Raw genomic sequence first — 12,347 nt, forward strand, 5'->3', positions numbered from 1 at the left:
GGTATCAAGGAAACTGCCAGTCCTGACGCTTGTTTGCTGTGTGACGCTGCTTCACTGACTTAACCTCTCTGAACAACCACTTCCTTGTCCTGCTGTCATATCTTCCTATTGTGAGGTTCATCTTAGACAATCTGTGGTATGTGGATCATAAAGATTAGTTTTTTAAAGTCCTTCCTGGTTCCTCACTCCCACCCCAAACTGCCGTAGAAGACCGGCAAAGATCTCCCCATTTATACACCATCCATCCATCCTTCCATCCATCCATCCATCCATCCATCCATCCATCCACTCACCAAACAAGCATTTGGCCCCAAATTATATAGTCAGTCCTGTGTTCAGTGCTAAGGATGCAGAAATTAGGATGCTGCTGGTAATAGTGTTCGTTTCACATTCAGTACAAGCTGGTCAGTGTACTATTTCATTTGCTCTGTACAAACACTATGGTTGACGTAACTATTCCACTTGACGGGTGGGACAACTGAGGCCCCAGGACACAGAGCCAGCCAGAATTCTAACACGCTTTCTGAGTGCCCTGTGGGGAAGTCCAAACCCAGTGGCACCAGGTGACAGGAGAGAATGAGGAGCTTGGGACAAGGGCTGCTGGAGAAAGTGACATGTGTGCTAAACCCGGCAAGTCGCGTCTAATGTGGTCACCAGGTGCTGAAGGGACGATCAGTAGCAGAGAGAAGAGCATGCTAAGACCTGGAGGGGGGGTGTGTGTGTATAGGTGTTTGTGTAGGAGGGTGCAGGTTGTGGGTCGGAAGGACTTGCTGGTTGTCTGTCTACCTAGAGCCTCAGGCTCCCTGTGCTCTCACCCTTCCCCACCCCAGAGGGCACACAGGAGACGCTCGATCCATATTTCCGTGGTTCTGTTGATGATTGATGTGTGCCTGGATAAGAAGGCAGGGAGAGTGTTTCAGGATGGAAACACAGCCCGGGCAAAGATGCAGAACCATGGTGGAGTTTAGAGAACAGAAGCTTCTCTGTGGTTGGAATATGGGTTTGTGGGGGCAGGATGGAGAGCTGATGACCCCACTTGCAAGGTGTAAAACAGCATGGCCTGGGCCGTTCGCCCACGAGATACTCCTGGAGCCAGTGAGGTCTGTGTGAGAGAGACCCTCGGTGCCCTCTGCTGGGACAGCAGAGGGCTTTGGACAGAATCAGGTTGCAGGATTGCTGGGGCCGAGCTGGTGGGAAGGTACAGTAAGACAGGACAGACTGGCCTCCCCTACAGCCCTATTCACGTTATGGCTTCTCCACTCCCACTCAGCCAACCCGCCACCTGCTTAGCGCAAGGTGAGGAGCAGTCTGGAGGCACAGGGATAGACAAAAGGTTTCAGATACTCAGGACAATACCAGAATTCAGTCTCAACCGGCAGGTGGCCTCTCCTGTGGCCTGGGGCTATGGAGGAGTCACCCAAGGGAGCAGACCTGGGACTCCTGCAGAGGGAAGGCATTCGGTATGTGTATAATCTACATCCCAATTGACCCTCTCCACAGCTCTCCAGACCAAGCTGTGATTTGGGCTCAGGGCAGTGAAGTCACTCACCCAGGGTCATACAGCTTGTGAGTAACTAAGAGAGAACCCAGATTCATATTCGAGGCCGTCTGTGCTCTCTGTGATGTGGTGTTTGGAGTGGTGGGGATCTGGAGCCGACGGCCAAGAAAGAATTATTGAGACGTCTTTGGTGCAAAAAGGTGGTTTTATTAAAGCCCGGGGATAGGTCCCGCGGGCAGCAGGTTATAAGCAAATTCAACTTTACGTGCCATTTCCTTCTTGCCTTCCTGCCTTTGAGGGGAGGGTGGTGTTGGGGCTATAGGCTTCTGGAGATTAAGCTATTGATAAGATTGCCTTTTTCTTGTCATTTACTAAGCTATTTGTAAACTGATGGAGACTCAGGTCCTGTGATCGCTATCAGTTCAACCATTTGTTTTCGGTCCTTTCCTTTGTTCTGGGGCAGCCAGGACTACCTGAGGAATATCACCCCTGTCCCACCTGGGGTGGGGGTGCTTTGCCCTCAGCCTGCCTTATGCTCCCTCATCATATCCCCCCTGCATAATTTTGACCCTTAAGTCTTTACAGTTGCTGAAGGTGGGAGGTCTCATCTTCTGTAGCTTCTTCCTGCTGAGTAGGGGTGTAGAGTTGTCCCTACCTATGGGTCAATATTGGTCAGTCGGGGAAGGTGTAGCGAAGTTACGAAGGCGGAGGCAGCTGAATCCAATGTGGACAACATGCCTGAACCTCCTGGAGGAGAAAGGATCATCTGTTAATATAAATTGAGGAAAGGAGAATGAAAAAGAAAGGTGCAACCATCAATTTTGTTTGAGGAGAAGTTTGGGATCTTCCATAGCTATAAACTTTATTCCTATAAACGAATAAGAAGGCACATTTGTTTGCTCACTGGTTTCCTGTGAAGGAGTAATAAAGAAGGCTTTATTCTAGATATACAAGCCCATGAAGAGAGCCCCTGTACTACGGCAGTGGGAGTACATAATATGACCCGGTAGGGGCCCTTCCACTCTGGGGTTAAATCCCCTTCTGTGTTAGACTTCCAATCTTTTTTTTTTTTTAATTTTTTTTTAATGTTTATTTTTTTAAAAAATTTTTTAACGTTTATTTATTTTTGAGACAGAGAGAGACAGAGCATGAACGGGGGAGGGTCAGAGAGAGGGAGACACAGAATCTGAAACAGGCTCCAGGCTCTGAGCTGTCAGCACAGAGCCCGACGCGGGGCTTGAACTCACGGACCGCGAGATCATGACCTGAGCTGAAGTCGGCCGCTTAACCAACTGAGCCACCCAGGCGCCCCGATGTTTATCTATTTTTGAGAGAGAGAGAGAGAGAGAGAGAGAGAGAGAGAGCGCAAGCAGGGGAGGGGCAGAGAGAGAGGGAGACAGAGAATCCAAAGCAGGCTCCAGGCTCTGAGCTGTCAGCACAGAGCCTGACACGGGGCTCGAACTCACGGACCGTGAGATCATGACCTGAGCCGAAGTCGGACGCTTAACCGACTGAGCCACCCAGGCGCCCCGACCTAATTCTTTACATAAACTCAGCAAGAACAGCAATTGGTCGGTCCTATAGATCTTAAAATTTGCTTTGCCGGAACTTTTTATAAGGAATCTCTAGATTGAATAGTACCCTCTCCAGGCCAGGAGCCAAGGCAAGTACTTGCCACTCATGCCTGCAATGCCTGTAGAGTTTGGCAAATTCCTCTTCACGAGGTCCCTAAAGTGTCCTGAGATTCCTGCACCTGCCAGGAAGTGACATTCTTTATTCACCTGGTAAGGCTGCTGGGAACTCTGTAACGTATCAGCCCACCATTTCCGAGGGGCTTAATGGCTCCATGTTTCATAAAGTCAACCTTAGTTCCTTAAAGCTGTCTGGTCATATCTGAGTCTATGAATGTCACTCTCCAATAGGACATTCCAGTCAAAGCCTTGGTGAAGTGACCAGTATTTTCAATGGTGTCCTGTTACAAGGAGAACAGATTCTCCTTGAATTTATGCAAATAAGTGTGATTGCCAAGGGAAAACTCGTTGAGAGGTTGTGAATTTCAGAGGGTTCAGGCAGAGAGAAAAGTTAAACACTTTAGTTTGTTTACAGGGAGATACTTGACCCTCTTATTGTATATCACGGGTATCTTAGACAGTTTCCTTAATCTGGGAAGAGCAAACATTAGAGAACCAGCAGTGTTTTACTTTACTTAAAAAAAATTTTTTTTTAATGTTTAATTACTTTTGAGAGATAGAGACAGAGTATGAGCAGGGGAGGGGCAGAGAGAGGGAGGGAGACACAGAATCTGAAGCAGGCTCCAGGCTCTGAGCTGTCAGCACAGAGCCCGCAGGGCTGGAACTCACAAACTGTGGGATCGTGACCTGAGCTGAAGCCGGGCACTTAACCGACTGAGCCACCCAGGCGCCCCGACAACCAGCAGTATTTTAAACAAGAGTCACAAAAATATAAAAGGCAAAAAGACTCAAAAAATGAGCATGGTGAAAGATCTGGTGAGAGTTCATGACTATGCAATTGACCAGCAAATACAGTTATTTCTGTGATACATAACACTTTGATACACAGAATATCAAGTGACGACCTTATTACCAAAACACATTAAAACTTTAGGAATTGCATTTATATATATGTACAGTTAGAGGATTTGCCCAAGCAATACAACCTAAGGTTTACCATTATTTGTTTGACAGTGCTTCCGGAGTAACTTAACCTACCAGATAAAAAGGACTCAGAGACTTCATTTACAATTTAAATCTTGGGAAGTTTGCTAAAACCTTAGAAAGTTATAAAGCACATCCTAAACAGGGTTACAGATCATTAAAAATCTTAATTATTTGTTTAACAAAGGTGTCAATAAAAGATTCCAAAGGCAGGGGCGCCTGGGTGGCTCAGTCGGTTGGGCATCTGACTTCGGCTCAGGTCATGATCTCACACTCCGTGAGTTCAAGCCCCGCGTCGAGCTCTGTGCTGACAGCTCAGAGCCTGGAGCCTGCTTCCAGTTCTGTGTCTCCCTCTCTCTCTGCCCCTCCCCTGCTCATGCTCTGTCTCTCTCTGTCTCAAAAATAAATAAAAACATTAAAAAAAAAAAAAAAGATTCCAAAGGCAAATATGTAGGGTTATATAACTGTTAGCAAAACTTAGCTCCTTTAACACTGAGGGTTTATTAAAATATTTTTTTAACGTTTATTTATTTTGGGGAGACAGATGGGGGGGCAGAGAGAGAGAGAGAGGGAGACACAGAATCTGAAGCAGGCTCAAGGCTCTGAGCTGTCAGCAGAGTCCAACATGGGGCTTGAACCCACAAACTGCGAAATCATGACCTGAGCCAAAGTTGGACGCTTAACCGACTGAGCCACCCAGGTGCCCCAACATTGAGAAGTTTTTTTTTTTTTAATTTTTTTTTTAACGTTTATTTATTTTTGAGACAGAGAGAGACAGAGCATGAACGGGGGAAGGGTCAGAGAGAGAGGGAGACACAGAATCTGAAACAGGCTCCAGGCTCTGAGCGGTCAGCACAGAGCTCGACGCGGGGCTCGAACTCACGGACCGTGAGATCGTGACCTGAGCCAAAGTCGGCTGCTTAACCGACTGAGCCACCCAGGCGCCCCGAGAAGTTTTAACTTTAAGTGATTAAAGAGTTGATAAAGACAAAGCATAAGCTATGGTTTTCTTGGCTGTCAAAAGAGAAAAAAAAAAAAACCTTTGCGTATATTCTTTTTATCAAGAGCAGATCAACAATCCAAGAAAACTTTTTTTTAACAGAGAGAAAAACAGAGTGTCAATCTTATACCAGTGTAACTTTAAAAATCCACTCATTTTAACCTTAGTCCTTCCTGAGACCACAAATACAATTCCTGTTTAAGATTTTTCCATCACGAACCTTCTACAACTTTCCTTTGCATTTCGATGTTCTCCCGAGCCATTTGTCTCCAAACGACCAATCTCATTTAGGACAAAGTTACTTTCTTTTACCTTCAACAAAAATGTATTTCTGATGGGGGAGCATGGGGCAAGATGAGGGCAAAATACAGGCTGGCACCACCCCCCACTCCCCAAGGTAGAATAAATGTGATAGTCCTCGGACGCTCCCTGGTACCCAAGAACAAAGGAAGGGGGTTTAAGTGCTTGCCATAGTAATGTTGGAAACTAAGGCAGATGAAAAACTAAATTCCCTTACTGCCTAAAACCCACTGACAAGTCCTTGGAACCAGCAGAGTGACCTCCCTCTAGGAGCTCAGCTGCCTCGATGATGACACTTTGCTGGGGGCAAAACAGAACCTTAGCTTAACATTGTCCAACCTCGAGGATCCTGTAAGTCTACTTCCTTTATCTCAACTGCCCCCAGATCTGTGCTGGCAATCATGCTCCAAGCTTATGGGCCCGATGTCCATCTGAAGGATCTCATGACTGAGGTTTTATTAACCTAGCAACAGCTAGCCCCTCAGGGTCCTAGAAACCTTGCTTCCAAAATTCCTTAGAGACTTACTCTATCCCTGACCCCCTCCCAACCTGAGGGTATGTGATGAGTTACCTGTCAGGACCCCAGTGAAGCTCTTCCTGCCCATGGGTCCTGTCCCCATGCTTTAATAAAAAAAATTAATGCTTATTTATTTTTTGAGAGAGGGACAGTGTGAGCCGGGGAGGGGCAGAGAGAGAGAGAGAGGGAGACACAATTCGAAGCAGGCTCCAGGCTCCTAGCTGTCAGCACACAGCCCAATGCGGGGCTTGAACTCACAAGCTGTGAGATCATGACCTGAGCCGAAGTCAGACGCCCAACTGACTGAGCCACCCAGGCACCCCTCTGTCCCTGTGCTTTAATAAAATCACCTTTATGCACCAAAGACATCTTCAAGAATTCTTTCTTGGTCATTGGCTCCGGACCACCCCACCATCGCCCCAAAACTTCATCATTTCCATTCTTTATAACTTTCTTACACATCTCCAACTTTTTTTTACGTAGAATGTTTCTCTTCTTTTCATCAGTCTTAACTACATTTAGCAAAATTTTAACTCTTAGAAACCTTAGTCTCTGGTGAAAACTAAGTAGTTACCAATGGTAAACTTTTGATGGCAAATTTATGAATGAATCAAGTACTAAGCATGTTTACCAACAGATCCAAATAGCCTTAGTTTCTCTACAACAAGAAGTTAAAATCACAAACCTATGTTTAGTAATCAATGCTTTAGCACTCCATTCTATTTCAAAAGGACCTAGATGTCCAGTGAATTAAATCCCATTTATCATGCAAGCAAAGCTTTAAAGCTTCAGGTTACCAAAGACTTTGAAAGCTATCTTAACAATTACCTATGAAAACTTTGAGGCAGACAAAATTAACCATTGCTTGAAGTTATCTTTTTTGCTAACAAATGGCAATAGAGATAACACGAGCTTCTTTGACCTTCAGCAAATCTGGAGAAAATATGTTTCATATTTAATGCTGATAACTCTAAAGACATGTCTGTCTTAATTAAGCCAACAAACTTAAATTAGTTCAAACATCGAATATGTCCCAGCTGCGTCCACTTAAAAGTTAATCAATTATTCCCCATGGTCAGTGTTTACCTGGGACACAGGAAGGGAAATCTGAAGTGGGCGCTCCAAGGGGTTTGCTCTCTGCTCCTTGATATTGAGGGTGGGAAGAGGAGGAGCCAATGGTTCTGAGGACTGAAGATGCTGTAGGAACCAGTTATGCAGGCTGCACCCAAGGTGGTGCAGAAATAGGAGGAGGGGGAGGGGAAGGCAGAAGAGGCAAGGTGCTAGCAAAAGGCCAAGAAAGAGGATTTCCAGTTCTAAACCTTGTCAGCTCAGACAGGGGAGTGGATGGCATGTTTATTTATTTTTTCTTTCTTTTTTTCCACCAAAGTAGAAATATGACGTCCATGTCAGGCCAGAGAAGACAGGGAATTTCCCTGAAACAAAGGGAGTTTTGGCAGCTGCTCGGGAATATTCCTTAACGTCCCTGTCCTGAGTTAGACTAACCGCAGTTGGCTCCAATTGTCATAGCCATTAACCCAGGAAATGAATGAGGGAGAAGCCCTCACATCTATTAGGAGGAACAGAGAGAGAAAGTCAGTGTCCCCATTGTCAGGGATGGCCTGGGTTTCCTCAGCAACCTGAGTTCCATCAGGAGGAGGCCTAGTTAGATAATTATCATCCAATATGTCAGGAGGGAGTTTACTAGCCAAATACATTTGGGCAAACACATTCCGCAAGAAGCCCTTAGGTCCAGGTGCTGATTTAGAGCCCTGAAGACCTGGACTTAAGGTATCTCTGACCATTTGCCCTGTTTTGTGCAGAAGAGATCTGACTGTCAGATCCTACTAATGCCATGCAGTGTTACAGGAGATCAGTTCTTTCCTAAATTTTGCAGTCTGAATTGTTTCCAGTGGGTTAAAAGGCATCCCAAGAGAGAGCCCTTGGGGACTGAAGAAGCAGCCCCAGTGTTTCCTAGGGTCCATTACCAAAAATCACCCCCTTTGACTCCTGGGTGGCATTCCGTGCAGGATATGTCAGAGGTTCCTGGTGTCAAAAGTGACCCAAGGCATCCCTTGAACGAAAATCAATATGGATCACCATACTACCTTACCACTGAAGACAGTCCTGCCCCAGGGAAGGTCCTGTCCTGTAAAAGGCCCTCGAGGAAGGGACACCGGCATCCCTCCACTTCCCCATTGCATCCTAGGCTAAATGGGTGCCTGGCATATGAACCGAAATACCGTACCTTGAAAGTTGTGCCATAAAAGGCTGTGCCTTAAAGAACATGCCCTGATGGTCATGCCTTGGCTTACCTAGTCTTTGAAGAGCATTCTGTGGAGGCCATGCTTTAGTATTTTGAAGAGCCTACTGTTTTTAACCCATGGAAAGGACTAGAAAAGTTTTTCGAGGTGAAATTACCCAATTTTGTAATTTAAGTAGTTAGTAGAGGATGATGAGGGAGGATGAGGCAGGCTGAGGGGCAAAGCACAAGCTAGCGCTCACCCCTACACCCCAGGTGGGATCTGTGTGATTCCTCAGACACTCCCAGGTACCCAAGAACAAAGGAATGGGGTTCAAGTGCTTGCCATGGTAATGTGGGAAACTAAGGCAAATGAAAAACTAAATTCCTTTACTGCCTACAGCCCATTGACAAGTCCTTGAAACCGGCAGAGTGACCTCCCTCCAGGAGCTCAGCTGCCTACATGATGACACTTTGCTGGAGGCAAAAGAGAACCTTAGCTTAACGTTGTCCAACTGTAAGGATCCTGTGAGTCTACTTCCTTTATCTTAACTGCCCCAAGATTTATGCTGGCAATTATACTCTAAGCTTATGGCCCCTCAATATGCATCTGAAGGGGCTCATGACTGAGGTTTTATTAAACGTTGATAAATGGTGTTTCCCTAGCAACACCTAGCCCCTCAGGGTCCTAGAAACCTTGCTTCCAAAATTCCTTAGAGACTTACTCTATCTCTGACCCCCTCCCAACCTGAGGGTATATAACGAGATACCCATCACAACCCCAGTGCAGCTCCTCCTGCCAATGGGTCCTGACCCCATGCTTTAATAAAATCACCTTTATGCGCTAGAGACATCTTCAAGAATTCTTTCTTGGTCAACAGCTCTGGACCCCACGAATCCCTCATCACCCTAAAACTTCATCAGAGAACATTAACCAAAAAAAGTAAAGATAGAAATCCACCATGATCTAAGCGACATTGCTTAGAATGTAGTCCTTACAGCCAACTTGATAGGAAATGGTCCTAGTTGGGTTTTAATTCAATTGCGTAATGGTTTTGGCTGGCTCTCAGTGGAGATTCCGCTGCCAGAAGCAGCTAGACAAGAAATGTGAAGGGGAACACATTAGACCAATGAGGAAGAAACCTTACATGAGTCTTAAGATTGGCAGGCATCCTGGTGACTTAGGTGTCCCGTGCCCAAGACAACTTTTATAAGGACGGAAATAAAGAGAGGGCATCAAGTGTCTGGATCTTATTGCTATTCTGGCCAGGGTACTAACTGATGGGACTTTGGAGTGGTGGGGGTTTGGAGCTGATGGCCAAGAAAGAATTCTTGAGATGTCTTAGGTGCAAAAAGATGATTTTATTAAAGCACTGGGATAGGACCCCTGGGCAGAAAGAGCTGACCCGGGACTAGGAGGAGAGACTGGTTATATGCTGTGGAGTTGGGGGAGGTAAAGTCAAGGGGAAGTTTCCAAAGGGATTTTCATATGTTAAAGAAGACTCACAGACTACTGGACGTCTAGCTATTGCCAAGTTAAGGTTGTTTTTCCCTGTAGCAAAGCATTAACGTTAAGGCAGAAATGTTTTACTCTGCCAGCCTCAAGTTATTTATCTGTCACCTGCAGGTTATAAGGAAATGTAATTTTATCTACCATTTCCTTCTGCCTTTGTTTTCCACATCCCTAACTTCCAGCCAAAAGGCAGGCTTTCTCCTCCAAGTAGAGTAGCGATGGACCAGAGGATTGCAGCCTGAGCGATGGAAAGTGTTCCAATAAGACCATACTCCTTAAAAAGCCCCTGAAATGAAAGTAAAGGAAGAAGAGAGAAAGTACTCACCAAGTTTGCGCCAAAGCTGAGTCCTGATGAAAAAACTCAAAGCCCCACATTGGTTGCCAAACGGTGTGGTTGTTCAGGAGTGGTGGGGGTCTGGAGCTGATGGCCAAGGAAGAATTCTCAAGAGGTCTTTGGTGCAAAGAGGTGGTTTTATTAAAGCGCAGGGACAGGACCCCTGGGCAGAAAGAGCTGCACTGGGGTTATGAAGAGTGACTAGTTATATACTATGGAGTTCGAGGAGATAAAATCAAGAGGAAGTTTCTTAAAGGGATTTCCACATGCTAAGGAAGACTCACAGATTACCGCTAAGGAAGACTCACAGATTACCGGAGGCCTAGATATTGTCAAGCTAAGGCTGTTTTTCCCTCTAGCAAAACATTAACATTAAGAGTTCCTGGAGAAATGTTATACTCTGTATTTGCCTCAAGTATTTGTCAATGGGCTGCAGGTTATAAGGAAATTTAATTTTACCTTCCATTTCCTTCTTGCCTTTGTCCCCACATCACTATGGAGGGGAGGATGATATTGGGGCTATAGGTTTCTGGAGATTAGGCTATTGATAAGCTTGCCTTTTCCTTGTAATTTACTAAGATATTTGTAAAGTGATAGAGACTCATGTCCTGTGATCTCTATCAGTTCAACCATTTGTTTTTTTTATCCTTTTCTTTGTTCTTGGGCAGCCAGGAGTGCCAAAGGAATGTCACCCTTATTTCACCAGGGGGGGGGGGGGATGGGGAGGGTGTTGTTAGCTTGTACTTTGCCCTCAGCTTGCCTTATGCTCTCTTATCATCTGCACAGCCCTCCATGTCCTGAGCCTCTAGGACAGCACTGGGACAAAACTCAGTTATTCCAAATTAGATGGCTAGTCTTTCCCTGAGACACCCCCCCCCCACTCCCCCACACATACCCAGGCTTCACAGTTGCAACCCCCTTTGGAGTCCTAGACTCTTGGGATCCTTGCTGACCCTATTTTGAGAAGCAATGGCAGGTTGGTGGTATTGCATCCTCAGGAGCCAGGCCCCATCACTGATCAATTCATTTCAAAGGCAGAGTCCTAAGACTGGCAGGAAGTCTCCAGCCAACACTTACAGTATAAGAACTTTCCCCTCACGTGGCAGTCACAGCCACAGCCTCATTCTCCCAGGCCTTGTTCAGTTCTACAGTTTGCCCCACCTCTATTTCCTTCCATGAATGCTTCAATAGCTGTGTTTTTTTTTTTTTCTTCATGGCTTCTCGTGGGCTGTAAACAACTCGTGGCAGGATGTTGTGGCTATCCTTCTTCAGTCCTCGTTGGCACCCCTCCTGTGACAGGCATTATCTCCGGGAGGAGTCCTGACCAGGAAATACCTACATTGTACTTTGACCATTGACCCTCCTGGAGAGGGCCACCTGAGAACAGCTGAGAAAGTCCAAGTGGGGCAGGAGATGGTCCCCAACTTGCAAGAACCAGCCCATCCTCAGAATCGAGAGGCAGATAGGGGTGCCTGGGTGGTGGCTTAGTCTGTTGAGTATCCGACTCTTGATTTCGGCTCAGGTCATGATCTCACGGTTTGTGGGTTCGAGCCCCATGTCAGGCTCTGCACTGACAGTGAGAAGCCAGCTTGGGATTCTCTCTCTCCCCCTCTCTCTGCCCCTCCCCCACTCATGAGCACATGCTCTCACTCTCTCTCTTTCTCTCAAAATAAATAAATAAACTTAAAAAAAAATCAAGAGGCAGATAACCTGGAGATAGAGCCAAGGCTGGGACAGGGCCCAAAGGTGGCTTTTAGGAAGTTCAGACCTAGACGCGTGGGCAGGTATTCAGACAAAGGCCCTCGAGGCAACTGGGATTGAGCAGGTGGGGCTTGGAACCCACAGGGACACCATCCAAGTGGTTCTGGAAGGGCGGGAAAGGCTGGACATGGCAGGGAGCACCAGGAATGATTTATAAGACCTGGAGCCGCCTGACCTAAAAGGAGAGAAGACAGGGTGTCAAATCCTTGATTGAAGAGGGCAGGGGTGTCCTCGCGGACAGAGAGAACCACAGAGAGCAAGGTAAGAAGGCACACTACAGCTTGTTCAAGGGCCCTTTGGTGAAAGGTGCTATGTGTCCCAGCACTGGAAATGCCCCTCCTGGGTGGTGAGCTTGCCCTGAGGCAGGAGGGAGAGGTGGAAGGGATCCTACACTAAGTCAAAGGACAGGCATCCTGCTCAGAGTTCTGAGAATCCCAGACCCAGAATCTGACTCCAGGGGCCCTTGTCTTCCACTGCCTCTCCAACCGGGTGTGTTCATCTTATCTTTGA

The sequence above is a fragment of the Prionailurus viverrinus genome, chromosome E1, assembly GCF_022837055.1.
Source record: "Prionailurus viverrinus isolate Anna chromosome E1, UM_Priviv_1.0, whole genome shotgun sequence".
Lineage (NCBI taxonomy): Eukaryota > Metazoa > Chordata > Mammalia > Carnivora > Felidae > Prionailurus > Prionailurus viverrinus.